We start from the raw sequence: 17557 nt of genomic DNA on the forward strand, positions 1-17557 counted from the left end.
ACAAGAAAACTACTGGAACTAATAGAAGATTTCAGCAAAGTATCAGGAAACAAGATAAACACACAAAAATCAGTTGGATTCCTCTACATTAACAAAGAGAACTTGGAAGAGGAAATCACCAAATCAATACCATTTACGATAGCCCCCAAGAAGATAAAAATACTCAGGAATAAATCTAACCAGAGATGTAAAAGACCTATACAAAGAAAACTACAAGACGTTACTGCAAGAAACCAAAGGAGACCTTCGTAAGTGGAAAAACATAGCACGCTCAAGTCAATTCTAAACAAAGTGACCTACAGATACAATGCAATCTCGATCCAATTTTCAACAGCTTTTTTTAACAAGGTGGAGAAACAAATCACCAACTTCATAGGGAAAGGGAAGAGGCCCCAGAGAAGTAAGCATTACTGAAGAAGAACAAAGTGGGGGGCTTCACACTACCTGATTTTAGAACCTATTATACAGCCACGGTAGTCAAAACAGCCTGGTACCGGTACAACAACACACACGTAGACCAATGGAACAGAATGGAGAACCCAGATGTAAATCCATCCACCTATGAACAGCTAATATTTGTCGAAGGCCCAAAGTCTGTTAAATGGGGAAAAGACAGTTTCTTTAACAAATGGTGCTGGCATAACTGAATATGCATCTGTTAGAAAAAAAAAAAGAAATAGGACCCATACCTCACACCATACACAAAAACTAACTCAAAATGGATCAAAGACCTAAATATAAAATCCAAAACAATAAATGCTGGGGGCCCTGAGACATGGCATAAATAGTATACAAACCATAACTAACAACGCACAAATACCGGAAGAGAAACTAGATAACTGGGAGCTCCTGAAAATCAAACACTTATGCTCATTAAAAGACTTCACCGAAAGAGTAAAAAGAGAACCTACAGACTGGAAAAAAAAAAATTTTTTTTTTTTTTTTGGCTACAACATATTTGATGAGAGTCTAATGTCTAAAATCTAGAAGATGCTGCAACACCTCAACAAAAAGACAAATAATCCAATTAAAAAGTGGCCAAAGGATGTGCACAAACACTTCACCAAAGAAGCCATTCACATGAGGAAATGCTCGTGATCGTTAACCATTAGAGAAATACAAATCAAAACTACAGTGAGATACCATCTCACCCCAACAAGGCTGGCACTACTCCAAAAAACACGAAATAACAAATATTGAAGAGGTTGTGGAGAGATTGGAACTCTTATGCACTGGTGCTGGGAATGTAAAATGGAACAACCAACTACTGTGGAAAATGATTCGGCACCCCCTTAAAAAGCCAGAAATAGAAATACCGTACGATCCAGCAATCCCACTCCTAGGAATATATCCTAGAGAAATAAGAGTTGTCACATGAATAGACATATGCACACCCATGTTCATTACAGCATTATTCACAATAGCAAAAAGATGGAAACAACCTAAATGCCCATCAACAGATGAATGGATAGACAAATTATGGTATATTCACACAATGGAATACTATGCAACAATAAAGAACAACAATGAATCCTTGAAACATCTCACGACATGGATGAATCCGGAGGGCATTATGCTAGGTAAAAATAGTCACTAAAGGACAAATATTGTATGAGACCATTATTATAAGAACTCAAGAAAAGGTTTAAACACAGATGGTTATGAGGGTGGGGAGGGAGAGGGAAGGAAAATCACTAACTAGATAGTAGGAAATGATCAACTTCAGCGAAGGGAAGGACAATTGAAATTATATTAAAGAGAAAAAAAGAAGGAAAAAACAAAAATAGGATAGATGGATGGATTGAGGAATGGAGAGATGGGGGAGACGTGATAAAGCAAGTTTAGTGAAAGGTTAATTGTGGAAGCTAGATGGTGGGTATATGGTTGCTCACAGTGAGATTCTCTCAACTTGGCTGTATGTTTGAAATTTTTCATAATAAAATATTGCGAGAAACCCCCCCGGAAGGTTTCAATGTGAAGCCAGGGCTGAGAACCACTGCTCTGAAGGAAAGAAGTGTGTTTCCTTATCCTTTATCCTCCATTTGTTAGAGAACATACTCCCCTTCTCATGAAACAATCAGACGTCCAGTCCAGGGCTTCCCAACCCTTCTGAATTCCTGGCACACATGAAAAAGTATATTTGTGCTGTGTACCAGGCTTTTTTTTTTTTTACCAGGGTAAATGGAGGCAGCTGCTTGTAGCAGGAGCAGCTTAGGGAGAGAACTTGGTGTCCCAGGCCTTACTGGGCTGCCCCCAGTGCCAGGAACTCATTGCAGTAGACCAGTCGGCTAGCTCTAGCTCAACTCCAACGCACTCTTCCAAAAAAAAAAGAAAAAAAACCCATTGCCGACAAGTCCGTTTGATGACTCATTGTGACCCTATAGGTTAGAATAGAAGGGCCCCACAGGGTTTCCAAGGCTGTGAATCTTTATGGAAGCAGACTGCCACGTCTTTCTCCCACGGAGCAGCTCGAGGTTTGCTGGGGGTTGGAACCACCAACCTATGGGTTAACAGCCGAGCACTTAACCACTGCACCACCAGAGTTCCTCAAATGCCCTCCAGCCTCCCATTTCTAAAGCCCTGTCTCAATAGTCTCAGCAGTGATGACATCCTTTCTGGGAAATGCAGACCAGAGTCTGCCCAGCCCCGCGTGTGAGCCTGTGTATGGGGGAGGGGAGGGGGTGTGCAGTCAGTGAAGGGGTGGGGAGGACACTGGGGAAGGCCCGACCCAGCGCTCAGCTGTATGCTCGTCCACACCCCCGCTCGCCCTTTCGGGGGGCGCCATGGCAAGCCCGTGCTCTCTAAACACAGGAGTTTGTGCCGCCATAGCAAGGCAGCATTAGGCAATTTAATTAAAGAGCTGGCAGCAGACAAACTTTGTGAGTTAAAGGCGTTTTATTAAATCCCATTGTATTACAGAGCTCAGTTCCCCCAGGAGCTGCCAGCTGCGGGAGGACAGAGGAGAATGTGCTGGGGTTTTCTTTTCCCTTCTTTGCTTTTTCTGGTCTTCCTCCTGCTTTACGAAAGCATTCGCTGAGAGTGAGGCGGGACCCCAACTGTGAATCCCTGCTCCCCCTAGCCACAGCCAGCATTAGGTCTCAGCATAAGGCCTCCAGGCAACAATCTTGGGAATATAATCACCGGCACTGATCCCACGTCTACCGTTTCCCCAGCGCTCTCATGCGTGTTAGCTCGGAGCCAGGCCTCCTACCCAGGCTTAGGGTTCACAATGTGCCATCATTAGACTCAGTGCTTCACATGCGTTATCTCACTGAGGCCTTGCCCACCCTCAGCAGGGACTACTGGCATTCCCATTTTACAGATAAGGAAACCGAGGTTTATGGCCATGAAGTAAGCTGCCTGTGGTCTGTAAGTAATAATGGGGCTCAGAAGCAAACCCAGACAGGCTAATTGCAGGGGTCATACCTGCTCCCTGCCTGGCTGGGATGTTAAGGCAACTCTGATGCTGCCATTCTCCTCTGAGCACCAAAGGTCAGGAGACCGGATGAAATGACCACAGGATGGATGTGGCTAGACGCCGGGAGGGACTTCCCAGCTAAGAGGGATGTTGAAACCAAAGAAGTGCTTCTTGCCAAGAGACCTGTAGAGACTTTTAGGACCAATGACACCTCATCTGCGCTAGTTGAAGCAGGGCTTTAGACAAAACCCCAGAGCACAGAAGCTGTCCATCTGCCTGTGTAGGGAGAGCCCACCTGTAGGCACCTGCTCCCAGGGTGGGTGGTCTTCAGGGCTCCAGGAGCCTGCCCTCCATGAGCCTGTGAGGGCTCTCAGCCCTTGCCTCAGGAAGTCCCTCCTGTGTAAGTGGGTGGATGGGGAGTCTGGCACGGTCCCCTGGGTGGCTCTGGGCTGGAGAGACCCACCGTCCTCTAGGGCTCCTGGGCCATAAGAGCCTCTTCAGCCTCCCCAGCTTACGGTGGCTCCAGGAGGTCAGCCTGGCCTGACAGGGAGAGCCTAGGCTTAGGAGCCCAAAGCTCTGTGTTCTAGTGCCAGTGCGCCAATATTAACTAGCCAGGGCCCCACTGAACAAGGGTGAAACACCTTTCACCTGCAAACATTCACTGAACCTTATCCTGTGACTGCAATACAGGGAGGTGAGCAAGGCACGGTGCCTGCCCTCCAGGCCTGTACGATGGGGACTTACCTCTTGGGCTCAATTTCCTCAATCTTAAAATAGGGACAAACTTTGTATAGGTTTGTGCTTGACTACTAACTGAAAGGTTAGAAGTTCAAACCCACCCAGCAGTGCTGCAGAAGAAAGACCTGGCAATCTGCTTTGGCAAAGATTACAGCCAAAAAAACCCTATGGAGCAGTTTTAGTCTGTAACACCATGTGTTACAGAGTTGGAATGAGCTGCCATGAGTTGGAACCAACTGGATGTTAACGGGTTTGGTTTTTTGGTTTTTATAGCTAAAACAGATATTCAAAATAATAGCTAATCTCATTAAGTGCTTACTCTCTGCCATTCATGATCTCATTTCATCCTCATAATTTCTCTATTATCCCCATTATGCAGATGAGAAACTGAGGCTAAAAGAAGTTGCTCAAGGTCATACAGCTAGTAAGGGGCAAGAAGCAGTGCTCTTAACAATCACATAATGATTATAAATAACAAAATCATTATATATAACACAATCACCACATATAACAGCTTTATTGAGATATAATTCACATACCATAAAATTCACATAATCACATTATATTTGTTGGGAGTTTTTTAATTATCTTTTCAATCTCTGCTTTTGTTGTGGGTTTATTTAGTTGTTCTACCTCTGTGTTAGTTTAAGTAAGTAGTATGATTCTAGAAATTTGTCCATTTCTTCTAGGTTTTCAAATTTGTTAGAGTACAATTTTTCATAGTAATCTGATATGATTCTTTTAATTTCAGTTGGGTCTGTTGTGATACTGCCCATTTCATTTCTTATTCAAGTTATTTGCTTCCTCTCCTGTTTTTCTTTTGTCAGTTTGGCCAGTGGTTTATAGATTTTGTTCATCTTTTCAAAGAACCAGCTTTTGGTCTTGTTAACTCTTTCAATTTTTTTCTGTTCTCTATTTCATTTAATTCTGCTATAATTTTTATTTTTTGCCTTCTTCTGGTGCCTAAGGGTTTCTTTTGTTACTCTCTTTCAAGTTGTAGTGATAATTCTTGATTTTGGCCCTTTCTTTTGGGATGTGTGCACTTATTGCTATAAATTGACCTCTGAGGACTGCTTTAGCTGTGTCCCAAAGGTTCTGATAGGAAGTGTTTTAATTCTCATTGGATTATCTGAACTGTTTTATTCCACCCTTAATTTCTTCTATAACCCATGAGTTTTTGAGCAAGGTGTTGTTCAGTTTCCATGTGTTTGATTTCTTTTCCCTGCTTTTTCTGTCGATTTCTACTTTTATGGCTTTACGGTAAGAGAATATGCTTTGTAATATTTTGATGTTTTAGATTCTGTTAAGGCTTGCTTTATGACCACACAATCACATTATATTTGAAAAGTAATTTTATGTTTGCCACCAAACTGAAGGGTGTGTTATTACCATCTGATAGGAAGAAACAGGTTTCCTGAATGTGGCGTCTTCTCCTCTTGGGACGGGCACTGAGGAGCTGTAGTAAATGTAGCTAGTGGACATGGCAATGCCTGGTCAAGCAGCTCCTTGTGAGGAGGCTGGGAGGCATGCGTCATCTCGCCCCATCTCTGTCTCTTTTCATGACTCTTTGTTTCCTGCCCCATCTTTGGTCTTCATCCATCATCATACTCTCCCACCCCCAGGAGACCATGAGATGCCCTCCTGGCTCCAGAGTCTCCTCTACCCATCCCTACTCCTTGTCCCATCTCAGGGGAGACTGAGCCACAGCTGCAATGCCCTCCAGGTAACCCTTTGAGAAGAAGTCCCCAGAGGGATGGTCATGTCATGTGTGCAGAGCAGCTCAGGGAGGACAGAGCTGGCTGCAGGGGAGAGGCCAAAGGGCACCCTGAGGGACCCCCAATTCCACCCTCACTACACAAGTCTCCCAGGGAAAGAGCTTTTGAAGAGTTTGGCAGGAAGAGATCTGGTCTGGGTGGAATCCAGAGGTCCTAATCCCAGCTCCACCGCTTATCAGCTATGGGACAATCTCACTGAGCCCTGGTTTCTTCTAATCAGTAAAATGGGGACAAGAGTATCTGCCTTGAATTTTAATAGGTACCATTTACTGAATGCTGACTATATGCTGAGAACTTCCTCTGGCCTTTCACAAAGGTGTTTTCTTATTTAACCTGTACAACTATGAGAGTTGTTGTTAGTTGCCAATGATTTGGGTCTGAGTCACTGCAACCTTATGTGTAACAGAAAGAAATGTTGCCTGGACCTGTGCCATCTCCATGACTTTAATATGTTTAAGTCCACGGTTGAGGCTATTTTCTCAATCCATCTCACTGAGGATTTTTCTCTTTTTCGGAAAAATAAAAATAAAAAAACTCTTTTCTTATTTAACAACCTGATGAGAGTATGAGAGTAGTAGTAGTATATTCATTGAAGGAGAAATGAAGGCTCAGAGAAGTTAAGCAACTTGCTCAAGGGCACATAGCTAGTATACGTGGAAGCCAGGATTCAAGTCTAGTGCTGTCTGAGGTGGAAACCCTCACTCTTTTTTTTTTACCGTGGTAAAATATATATCCCCTGCGTGTCTGTCAGTTTGTCGTACTGTGGGGGCTTGTGTGTTGCTGTGATGCTGGAAGCTATGCCACCGGTATTCAGATACCAGCAGGGTCACCCATGGAGGACAGGTTTCAGGTGAGCTTCCAGACTAGAAAGAAGGACCGGCTGTCTACTTCTGAAAAGCGTTAGCCAGTGAAAACCTTATGAATAGCAGCGGAACGCTGTCTGATACAGTGCTGGAAGATGAGCCCTCAAAAGATGACTGGGGAAGGGCTGCCTCCTCAAAGTAGAGTTGACCTTAATGACGTGGATGGAGTAAAGTTTTCGGGACCTTCATTTGCTGATGTGGCATGACTCGAAATAAGAAGAAACAGCTGCAAACATCCATTAATAATCGGAACCTGGAATGTACGAAGTATGAATCTAGGAAAATTGGAAATAATAAAAAATGAAATGCAATGCATAAACATCGATATCCTAGGCATTAGTGAGTTGAAATGGACTGTTATTGGCCATTTTGAATTGGACAATCATATAGTCTACTACGCTGGGAATGACAACTTGAAGACGAATGGTGTTGCATTCATCGTCAAAAAGAATGTTTCAAGATCTATCCTGACGTACAGCACTGTCAGTGATAGGATAATATCCATACGCCTACAAGGAGGACCAGTTAATACGACTATTATTCAAATTTATGCATCAACCACTAGGGCCAAAGATGAAGAAATAGAAGATTTTTATCAGCTGCTACAGTCTGAAATTGATTGAACATGCAATCAAGATGCATTGATAATTACTGGCGATTGGAATGTGAAAGTTGGAAACAAAGAAGACAGATCAGTAGTTGGAAAATATGGCCTTGGTGATAGAAACAATGCCGGAGAGCGAATGATAGAATTTTGCAAGACCAACGACTTCTTCATTGCAAATACCTTCTTTCACCAACATAAACAGTGACTATACACATGGACCTCACCAGATGGAACACACAGAAATCAAATTGACTACACCTGTGGAAAGAGACGATGGAAAAGCTCAATATCATTAGTCAGAACAAGGCCAGGGGCCAACTGGGGAACAGACCATCAATTGCTCATATGCAAGTTCAAGGTGAAACCGAAGAAAATCAGAGCAAGTCCATGAGAGCCAAAATATGACCTTGAGTATATCCCACCTGAATTTAGAGACCATCTCAAGAATAGATTAGACACATTGAACACTAGTGACTGAAGGCCAGACGAGTTGTGGAATGACATCAAGGACATCATCCATGAAGAAAGCAAGAGGTCACTGAAAAGAAAGGAAAGAAAGAAAAGACCCAGGTGGATGTCAGAGGAGACTATGAAACTTGCTCTTGAGCATTGAGCACCTAAAGCAAAAGGAAGAATTGATGAAGTAAAAGAACTGAACAGACAATTTCAAAGGGCCTCTCGAGAAGACAAAATAAAGTATTATAATGACATGTGCAAAGAGCTGGAGATGGAAAACCAAAAGGGAAGAACACGTTTGGCGTTTCTCAAGCTGAAAGAACTGAAGAAAAAAATTCAAGCCTTGAGTTGCAATAGTGCAAGATTCCATGGGGAAAATATTAAACGACACAGGAAGCATCAAAAGAAGATGGAATACACACAGTCATTATACCAAAAAGAATTAGTCGATATTCAACCATTTCAAGAGGTGGCATGTGATCAGGAACCAATGGTACTGAAGGAAGAAGTCCAAGCTGCTCTGAAGGCATTGGCGAAAAACAAGGCTCCAGGAATTGATGGAATATCAATTGAGATGTTTCAACAAACAGATGCAGCGCTGGAGGTGCTCACTTGTCTATGCAAGAAATATGGAAGACAGCTTCCTGGCCAACTGATTGGAAGAGACCCATATTTATGCCTATTCCCAAGAAAGGTGATCCAACCGAATGTGGAAATTATAGAACAATATCATTAATATCACACGCAAGCAAAATTTTGCTGAAGATCATTCAAAAATGGCTGCAGCAGTATATCGACAGGGAACTGCCAGGAATTCAGGCCGGTTTCAGAAGAGGACGTGGAACCAGGGATATCATTGCTGATGTCAGATGGATCCTGGCTGAAAGCAGAGAATACCAGAAGGATATTTCCCTGTGTTTTATTGCTATGCGAAGGCATTGGACTGTGTGGATCATAACAAACTATGGATAACACTGAGAAGAATGGGAATTCCAGAACATTTAATTGTGCTCATGAGGAATCTTTACATAGATCAAGAGGCAGTTGTTTGGACTGAACAAGGGGATACTGATTGGTTTAAAGTAAGGAAAGGTGTGCATCAGGGTTGTATTCTTTCACCATACATATTTAATCTGTATGCTGAACAAATAATACGAGAAGCTGGACTGTATAAAGAAGAACGGGGCATCAGGATTGGAGGAAGACTCATTAACAACCTGCATTACGCAGATGATACAACCTTGCTTGCTGAAAGTGAAGAGGACTTGAAGCACTTACTGATGAAGATCAAAGACCACAGCCTTCAGTATGGATTACACCTCAACATAAAGAAAACAAAAATCCTCACAACTGGAACAATGAGCAACATCATGATAAATGGAGAAAAGATCGAAGTTGTCCAGGATTTCATTTTACTTGGATCCACAATCAACAGCCATGGAAGCAGCAGTCAAGATATCAAAAGACGCATTGCCTTGGGCAAATCTGCTGCAAAGGACCTCTTCAAAGTGTTGAAGAGCAAAGATGTCGCCCTGAAGACTACGGTGTGCCTGACCCAAGCCATGGTATTTTCAGTCACATCATATGCACGTGAAAGCTGGACAGTGAATAAGGAAGACGGAAGAAGAATTGACTCCTTTGAATTGTGGCGTTGGCAAAGAATATTGAATATACCATGGACTGCAAAAAGAATGAACAAATCTGTCTTGGAAGAAGTGCAGCCAGAACGCTCCTTAGAGGCAAGGATGGCGAGACTGCGTCTTACATACTTTGGACATGTTGTCAGGAGGGATGAGTCCCTGGAGAAGGACATCATGCCTGGCAGAGTACAGGGTCAGCGGAAAAGAGGAAGACCCTCAATAAAGTGGATTGACACAGTGGCTGCAACAATGAGCTCAAGCATAACAATGACTGTGAGGATGGCGCAGGACCGGGCAGTGTTTCGTTCTGTCGTGCATGGGGTCGCTATGAGTTGGAACCGACTTGACGGCACCTAACAACAACAACAGAATATATATATATATATAAATTTGTCAGTTTAACCCTTTTAAGTGTACAATTCAGTGGCATTAATTACATTCAGAATGCTGTGCAACAATCACCACTATTTATTACACTCCAGACAGAAACTCTGTGCTCATTACACAGCGACTCCCCGCGGAGACCCTCACTCTCAGCTACCACCAGCGGCCTGGCTGTGGGACCTGTGGAATGGGGAGTGAGAACCTGCTTAGTAAGCAGAAAGGATCCAGAACAGCTAAGACAGGGGTCTTCTCCCCCTTGCCCCCAACTTGCTGGCTCAGCTACAGTTTGCTCAGTTTTCTTCCAGTGAGGTAAGAAAAAGGGCGAAACTGCTCTCAAGCCAGCTCCGGGGACTGCGCGCCCTCCTCTCTGCTGGGAGCAACTTGGGCTGCACGTGCGTGTGAGTATGAATGTGTGACCACGTGAGTGCGTGTGTGACCCTGTGTGTGAGTGCATGGCTGTATGTGAATGTGTGGCCGTGTGTGTGAGCGTGTGACCCTGTGTGTGTGACCAGGTGTGTGAGCGTGTGATCATGTGTGTGACCGTGTGTGAGTGTGTGATTATGTGTATGAATGTGTAACTGTGTGAGTGCACAGCTGTGTGTGTGACCATGTGTGTGAGTGTGTGATCATGTGTGTGAATGTGTAACTGTGTGTGTGAGTGCACAGCCACATGTGTGAGTACACAGCCATGTGCGTGAGTGCACGGCCATGTGTGTGAGTGCACGGCCATGTGTGTGAATGTGTAGCCGTGTGTGAGTGTGTGACCATCTGTGTGAGTATGTGACCATGTGTGTGTGACTGTGTGTGTAATCATGTGTGTGACTGTGTAAGTGTGTGTGTGAGTGCATGGCCACGTGTGTGAGTGCGCAGCCATGTAAGTGCACAGCTGTGTGTGTGACCATGCGTGTGTAACCGTGTGTGTGACCGTGCGTGTGTGACTATGTGTGTGCATGTGACCCTGTGCGTGTGACCCTGTGAGTGTGTGACCATGTGTGTGAATGTGTGACCATGTTTGTGAGTGTGCCCACAAGTGCACGTGAGGGAGGGGCGTAGGCGAGGGGCCCAGTGCCAAGCAGGTGAACCTACTTGGAGGGTGAGGATTTGGAGGCTGTGTTTGGCCAGTGCTTGCTCTCCTGGGCACAAGGCCTGGATGATGCCAGCTCGTATTCACAGCCATTTTCCCAGAGAATTAGCGTGGGGAACATTCTCCTCTGTAATAATGATAAAAATAATAATAATTAACATGGCTGCAGCTTATATTTCTCCAGTGCCGCTCTCCCCAGACCTCAAAACTCTGAGCAAACAGCCTATCTGCTGCCTTTATAGCTACCCCCCCAGGACTGGGAAGCCTTGGGTAGTGCCAGAGTCTCTCTCTCCTCCAGCTGGAGGCAGGTGCAGGTGTGCATGGGACCAACCTGTCCCAGGAGCTGTCCTCTAGTGCCACTGCCAGAGCTGGGAAACGGCCCCAGGCGCCTCACCTCCCGGCCTCCATACCTCATCCCCTCACATCCTGGGTTCACCCTGCCACTGGAGAGCACAGTGCATGAGGGAGGGAGGAAGGGAGGGGTCAGCTCTTTTTTCCAACCTCCAAACACCCCCATCTCTCCTCTGGGCTCCCCCACACAGCCAGCTCAGCCTCAGGGAGGCCCGTGGGGACCACGTCCGCAGGTCTGGCCCCTGCAGAGGATGGCTGACGGCTTCCCTGATCCCAGCCAGGAGTCATTATGCACCAAATGTCTAGTTTAAACAAGTGATTAAGCAGCTCGATTAAGAGTGCACGTGCTTCGCGCCAGGAAGGGTCAGGAACTTCTCCAGGTGGCTGAGGGGGAGAAGGAGGAGGGACCTCCTGAGGCCGGCCTCAGGGCTTGGCAGCAACAGGCTCTCCCAGTGGGTGCAGGGAGGACTTGCTGCCAGCGTCCTGAGGGCCCTCAGAGCTAGAGGATTTGCAGAGCCTGAGCCCAATCCTAACTGTCCGGGAGCCCGCCGGCGCCCTGTGGACATGAAGACCCTACCAGTTTAAACACATTAACTCAAAGCTCTCATTTTGGCCAGTGGCTTTAGCCACCCCCGCAGGCTGTTGTCAACACACTTAAGCAACAATGACTGGATCCCAGTGACATTTCCTTTGCTTTCTCCAGGAGCTGCAGGACAGGGAAAGGATCAGAATGGGAGACACAGTTAGGAACTATGTTATTCATAAGCTTAGTCCCCAGCATCTCCAAAGAGAAAGCCCTCAAACTCTTGATGAGTTCACAGATGGATTTCAGAGTCTGGGAACCAGTCTGTGTCAAGTCAGTTTCGACACGTGGCAGCCCCCTGTGTGTCAGAGGAGAACTGTGTTCCACAGGGTTTCCAGTGACTGGTTTTTCAGAAGTAGGTCACCAGGCTTTCTTCCAAGGCAGTTATGGGTGGACTCGAATCTCCAACCTTTCAGTGAGTTGCCGAGCACATTAACCATTTCACCACCCAGGGAATCCTTAGAGTCTAGGCACTACCTGTAACTGTACGCAAAAATGTTAGAGTGTGTGTGCGTGAGCACATGCGTGTGCATGTGTGCATTTTTCTAGAAAGGAGGTCCATAACTTTTATCAGATTCTCAGCAGGGTCTACAATCCCATCAATGTTAAGCACTGCTCTATTCCTTGACTGGTTCTGAAGATGAGTTGGCACCTTTCCATAAAGATGACTTTTTCTTTCCAAGCTCAGGGGTAAATGTTGAGCCTGGATTCACCTGCTTGAAGAAGGCGGGCTAGGACGAGTTCGGAGCATGCAGCTGAAGCTGAGCTATGACAGGGAGTCTTGTGCCAGGCAGAACCGTAGCTGCCTCTAATCCAGAGACAGTGATGAAGTGCCTTCTTCATCACCTCATTTTTCCCATTGTGATAGCTCTGTATCTACTCTTCCCTGTCACCCCAGTGACAGCCTTCTAATGACGAAGGCAGCATCGCTGTCGCATTAATTCCTCCAGAAACTTAAGGGCTAGAAGGAGATCAGGCTCAGGAAACTGGGAAGGCAATGTTCTGCCCAGCAGAGCAGAATGAACAAAGCCTCTAGAATATGAAAGGCCCGAATTCAAATCCTGCCTCTGCCTCTTGCTAGCTGTGTGACCTTGAACGAATTACTTAGCTCTCTGAGTGTCAGTTTCTGTGGCTGTAAAATGGGAACACTAGCTCACAGGGTTATCTGGAGGATTAAATAAGGGAATACTGACAAAGAATCTGGCACAGTGCCTGTCAAACAGTACACGCTCAATAAACGAGTTCCCTTTCCCAGTAGGCATGGGAGGGGACATGTACCCCTCTATCCATCGGCTGCACCCCTCTAACACCAGAGAAAAAGGAACCCTAGGGGAATTACTGCTTGGTAAGAAACGAATAGCAGTCAGAGCCATTTTCCCTACACTGTTGACTAGACTTTACCATCCCTCATGGCTTGCCTGGGGTCCCTTTTCCTTCATGAAGCTTCCCTTACAGTATCTTTCCCGACATTCCGCAGTTGCCACTGGTACCCTATGGGCCTTCCATCTGTATGGTGAAGTGTCTGCTTTACCTCTTCTTCTTCTTCTTTTTCCCCGGGTTCTATAAATCTTTTTTTTTTTTTTTTGGTGGTGTGGTAAAAATATATGTATATAACAAAACATTTGCCAACTCAACAATTTTTATATGTACAATTAAGTGACATTGATTACATCCATCATGTTGGGCAACCATCACCAGCAAGCAACCTTTTCCAAAGGATTCCACCACCATCAACAGAAACTCAGTGCCCCCTAAGCTAGGACTCCTCCTTTCCCCCTCCTTCCCACCCCCGTGGTTCTTGTTAGGTGCCATCAAGTCAATTTTTGATTCATAGTGACCCCATGTGACAGAGTAGAACTGATCCACAAGGCTGTCTAGGCTGTAATCTTTATCGGAGCAGACGGCTAGGTCTTTCTCCCACAGAGCTTCTGGGTGGGTTTGAACTACCAACCTCTGAGTCTGCAGCCAAGCGCTTAATCATTGTGCCAAGAGGGCTCCTTCCCACCCCTGGTAACCACAGTAAACTTTGGTCTCTATAAATCTGCCTATTTCATATGATCCATGGGATCATATGTTTGTCCTTTTGTGCCATCTCTCTTCTCGTAGATAAGCGAGGTCCCTGGCAACTCCCTTTACCAAATGGCAGAAGACCCTTGGCGTCCTGGGAGCAGCTCCCCTCCCCATCCCGTGCCTGCCCACCTCCCCAGCTGCTCTCCTCCTCCTTTTCCTTTTCCTGCATTGGCTGTTCTCTTTTGTACTTTCAGGTCTTTGTACCTGTTGTTCTGGAATGTCCTTCCATTCTCTGCTTGGGGGACTCCTAATTATCCTCCAGATGCCAGCTCAGTTGTCATCTCCTTCGTGATACCATCTCTCCTCTTGCTCTCCTGGCATTTACCCCAGTTTATCAGCAGCCGTGGAGTGTCTGCCTCCCAAGGCTGAGCCTCTCAAGAGCAGGGCTGTGCCTCATCCACTCTGGCACCCCCTTTGCCCTGCACAGGGTCCGACATATGGCCAGTGTTCAATAAATGTGGGTTGGGGGAAAAGAACAAACAGTGTGATTCCCAATGTTGGCAGTGGGTCCTCTTTAATAGAAGGGTTCCTGCAAAGATGGCAGTCTATCTTCAGGGATGGCTAGCTTGGGTCCTGCGTCTAGATGACAGGTGGGGTGATGGTTAGAGGGATGATGTGCTCATCCCGTCTGGATTCTGGACTTGTATACTCCAAAACACAGGGCAGGCCAGAGGGCTCTGCCGGTTACCCCCAGTGCCTTCTCCACCTCGTCCTGCACAGGGACAGGGAGAGGATGTGGAGGAGCTGAGGAAGGGAATTAGTCATGAGCACTGACAGTGTTAGGTCAAACCCTGTGAGACAGCTATCTATCTTTAAACCATTTTACAAATGAGGGAACTGAGGCTCGGAGCTAACTTACTTGGCCAGGAACCCAGGAAGCTGCATAGAACTAAAACTAGAACCAGACTGGTCCACGTCTAGGGCAAAAATTCATTCCCTTACAAGATGCTGCTTTCTGCAGAAATCACAATCCAGCACATGGAGGAAATGGGGATGGGGAAAGGCTCACACTGAAGAATTGTGTGTGTGGTATTTCTTATCAACAACAAGGAGACTGGATGGAGAATGGGTAAACGAGTTGCCCAAGTGGTACACACTGGCCAGCCTTTACTCCAACATGTCTGGATGTGGCTTAAAGAATGATATCGCATTGGGGTGTAAGTTGACAAGGCTCCTTTCCACATGGGTCATCTCACGTGACCAGCATGGCAATCCTCTGGGGCAGGTATTATCACCTTCATTTACTGATGAGGAAACTTAGGGATGGCTCTTTAAACACAATGATTTCTTTCTCTAACTCAGGTAACAACCCAGGAGCCTTTAGCCATCGCACCATGTTTGGTTACTTGCATTACCTGGCCGAAGCCTCAACCTCAAGAGTAGGGCGGAGACTAGAGGAAGAAGTAAGGAGGGAGCTCCCCATGATGAGAAAAGAAGGGGGGTCCAGATACAGGGGTGAGAGGAGGGAAAGTGCTGGGGGGTCAGGCTACGTGGACTGACCATCTCATCACGGACCTGACTGCCTTTAGTCTGGATCAGTAATATGTGACCTGAAAAATCTTGGACTCGGTTCTATGCTTTTTATGTTCCTTTCAAAAAACCTACACTTGTTCCAGTTGAAATGGAAAGAAATAGTGATGGTAGGTATCTGGGTTAGTGCTGCCGGGGAGTCCCTAGGGGATAGAGGCTACAGGGGCAGAATCTGGAAGAGATGGAGGCGCTGGGGGGAGGGGAGAGGGCAAGGAGGAAGGAGAAGGAGTGAGGGGGAGCAATGACATCCAGGGAAGAAAGGCTGTGAAGAAGGCTGGATTTCCTCCTGGGAGGGCAAGATGTTTGAGGAACCCGGGAGCCAGGACCCAGGCAAGATTCACAGGCAAGCCTGAGCCCCCTGATGCAGAGCCAAGGCCCTGCCTCGGCCAGGCAGCTTCTACACACTTCCTGTAGAGGTGGCAGCGCCTCCATGAGGGTGGCTGAGGAGGGAGAAGATGTACCTGAGAGTGTGGCCTGCAAAGACAGGGAAATTCTGACTCCAGGCAAGAAAGGAGGAGGAGGCAAAAAAGTGGCTGGAGAGTTAAGAGGGAAAGGAGGCCTTGAAGAGCCTGGTCTGGCAGGGGTAATAGTTTCCTTCCTTAAATAAATAAATAAAATACTACGCAATTGCAAAAGACACACTCCACAGCATATTAGATACCACCACACCGTTCCCAGCGTCTGTCAGCCGCCATCAGAGTGATTGATGACTTATCAAAAGCCACGCTGACATTTCCAAATGAGATGTTTTGATAGAGGTGCCACTCAACAGGGCCAAAAAAACCAGATAGAACCTGAATGTAAATGAGGAATATTTGTCACCTTTGTCTCGCCTATTTAAAGATTTCTTGTCTGACAACAAGGCCTTCTTAAGGAGAGAGCTAAGGAGGGAGAGAGGGAGCGAGGGAGAGAGAGGAGGTGGACTGGAAGATGAGCAGGTGTGAGGGATGGCAGAGCACCGATCCCGATCCCAAAAGAACCCAAAGGAAGGGAAGTGGATGGGCTCTGGAAACAGCAGGAAGTGAAATGGAAGCAGAGCCCAGGTGAGATGGCTCTGGTTTTTATGCTGAGTCACTCTGACTCAGCTGAATGGAACGGGAGAAAGAGAACAGACCTGCCCTGTCCAGTACGGCAGCCCCACGTCTGGCCACTGAGCACTGAAATGTGGCTAGTGCAAAATGAGGGACGCTGTATGTGTAAACGGACACCAGATTTTTTTTTTTTTTTATGAAAACAGAATGTAAATATCTCATTAATAAATCTGTTACATTAATTACATGTTGAAGTGATAATATTTTGGATATGTTGGGTTAAGTCATGGCTATCATTAAAATTAATTTCACGTGTTTCTTTTCACTTTTTTAATGTGGCTACTCAAATATTGGAGTCCCTGGGTGGTGCAAAGGTTAACGTGTTCTGCTGAAAGGTTGGTAGTTTGAATGTACCAACAGGTGACTCAAAAGAAAGGCCTGGCAATCTACATCTGAAAAACCAACCACTGAAAACCCTACGGAGCACAGTTCTACTCTGTCACACATGGGGGCAACGTGAGCGGGAATCAGCTCGACAGCAACTGGTTTGGCCTGAGTGTTAAAATCATGTATGTGGCTTACATTGTATTCCTAGTGCAGACTGTGGATCATAAAGACTGAGGTTCAAATCCCACCTCTACCACTTACTCGGGGACTCTTGGACAAGTCCCAATTTCCTCATCTTGCAAAATGTGAAAATACGGTAGTATGTTCCTCATGCAGTTGTTGTGAGAATTAAATAAAATGGTACCTGTAAACACCCAGCCACACGGATGATCGATGTCAGGCCCCTTGCCCTCTAAACACTCATCCCCAGGAGCCAGGACTGAATGTTCTCCTCGCCCCATCACTAACTAGCCGCATGCTTAACTGCATGCTACTGGCCCTCTGTGAGAATTTGGAGAAACAGTTTCCCTTCCTAGACCTCAGTTTTCTCAAGTATAAAATGAGGAGGCTGGGGCAGATGACTTCGAGTTCCTCCTGAGAGCTACGCAACCTTTAATCTAAATGACCTGTGGGGCTCAGG

The 17557-nt window shown here is 46.0% G+C and overlaps 1 protein-coding gene across 2 annotated transcripts in view; it reads right to left on the bottom strand.

The window, feature by feature from the left end:
- Positions 1-17557, bottom strand: part of LRRN2 (leucine rich repeat neuronal 2) — an 88542-nt gene that overhangs the window by 20686 nt on the left and 50299 nt on the right. Inside the window, exon 2 of one of the 2 annotated variants that reach the window (XR_007513854.1) lies at positions 11060-11092. The exons of the other annotated variant lie outside the window; for it this stretch is intronic. The gene's annotated coding sequence lies outside the window, so the exon portion shown is untranslated. Of the gene's footprint in view, positions 1-11059; positions 11093-17557 lie in introns of those variants that run through there. 2 annotated transcript variants of the gene reach the window in all.

Source organism: Elephas maximus, chromosome 18 (assembly GCF_024166365.1).
Source record: "Elephas maximus indicus isolate mEleMax1 chromosome 18, mEleMax1 primary haplotype, whole genome shotgun sequence".
Taxonomy (NCBI): Eukaryota; Metazoa; Chordata; class Mammalia; order Proboscidea; family Elephantidae; genus Elephas; species Elephas maximus.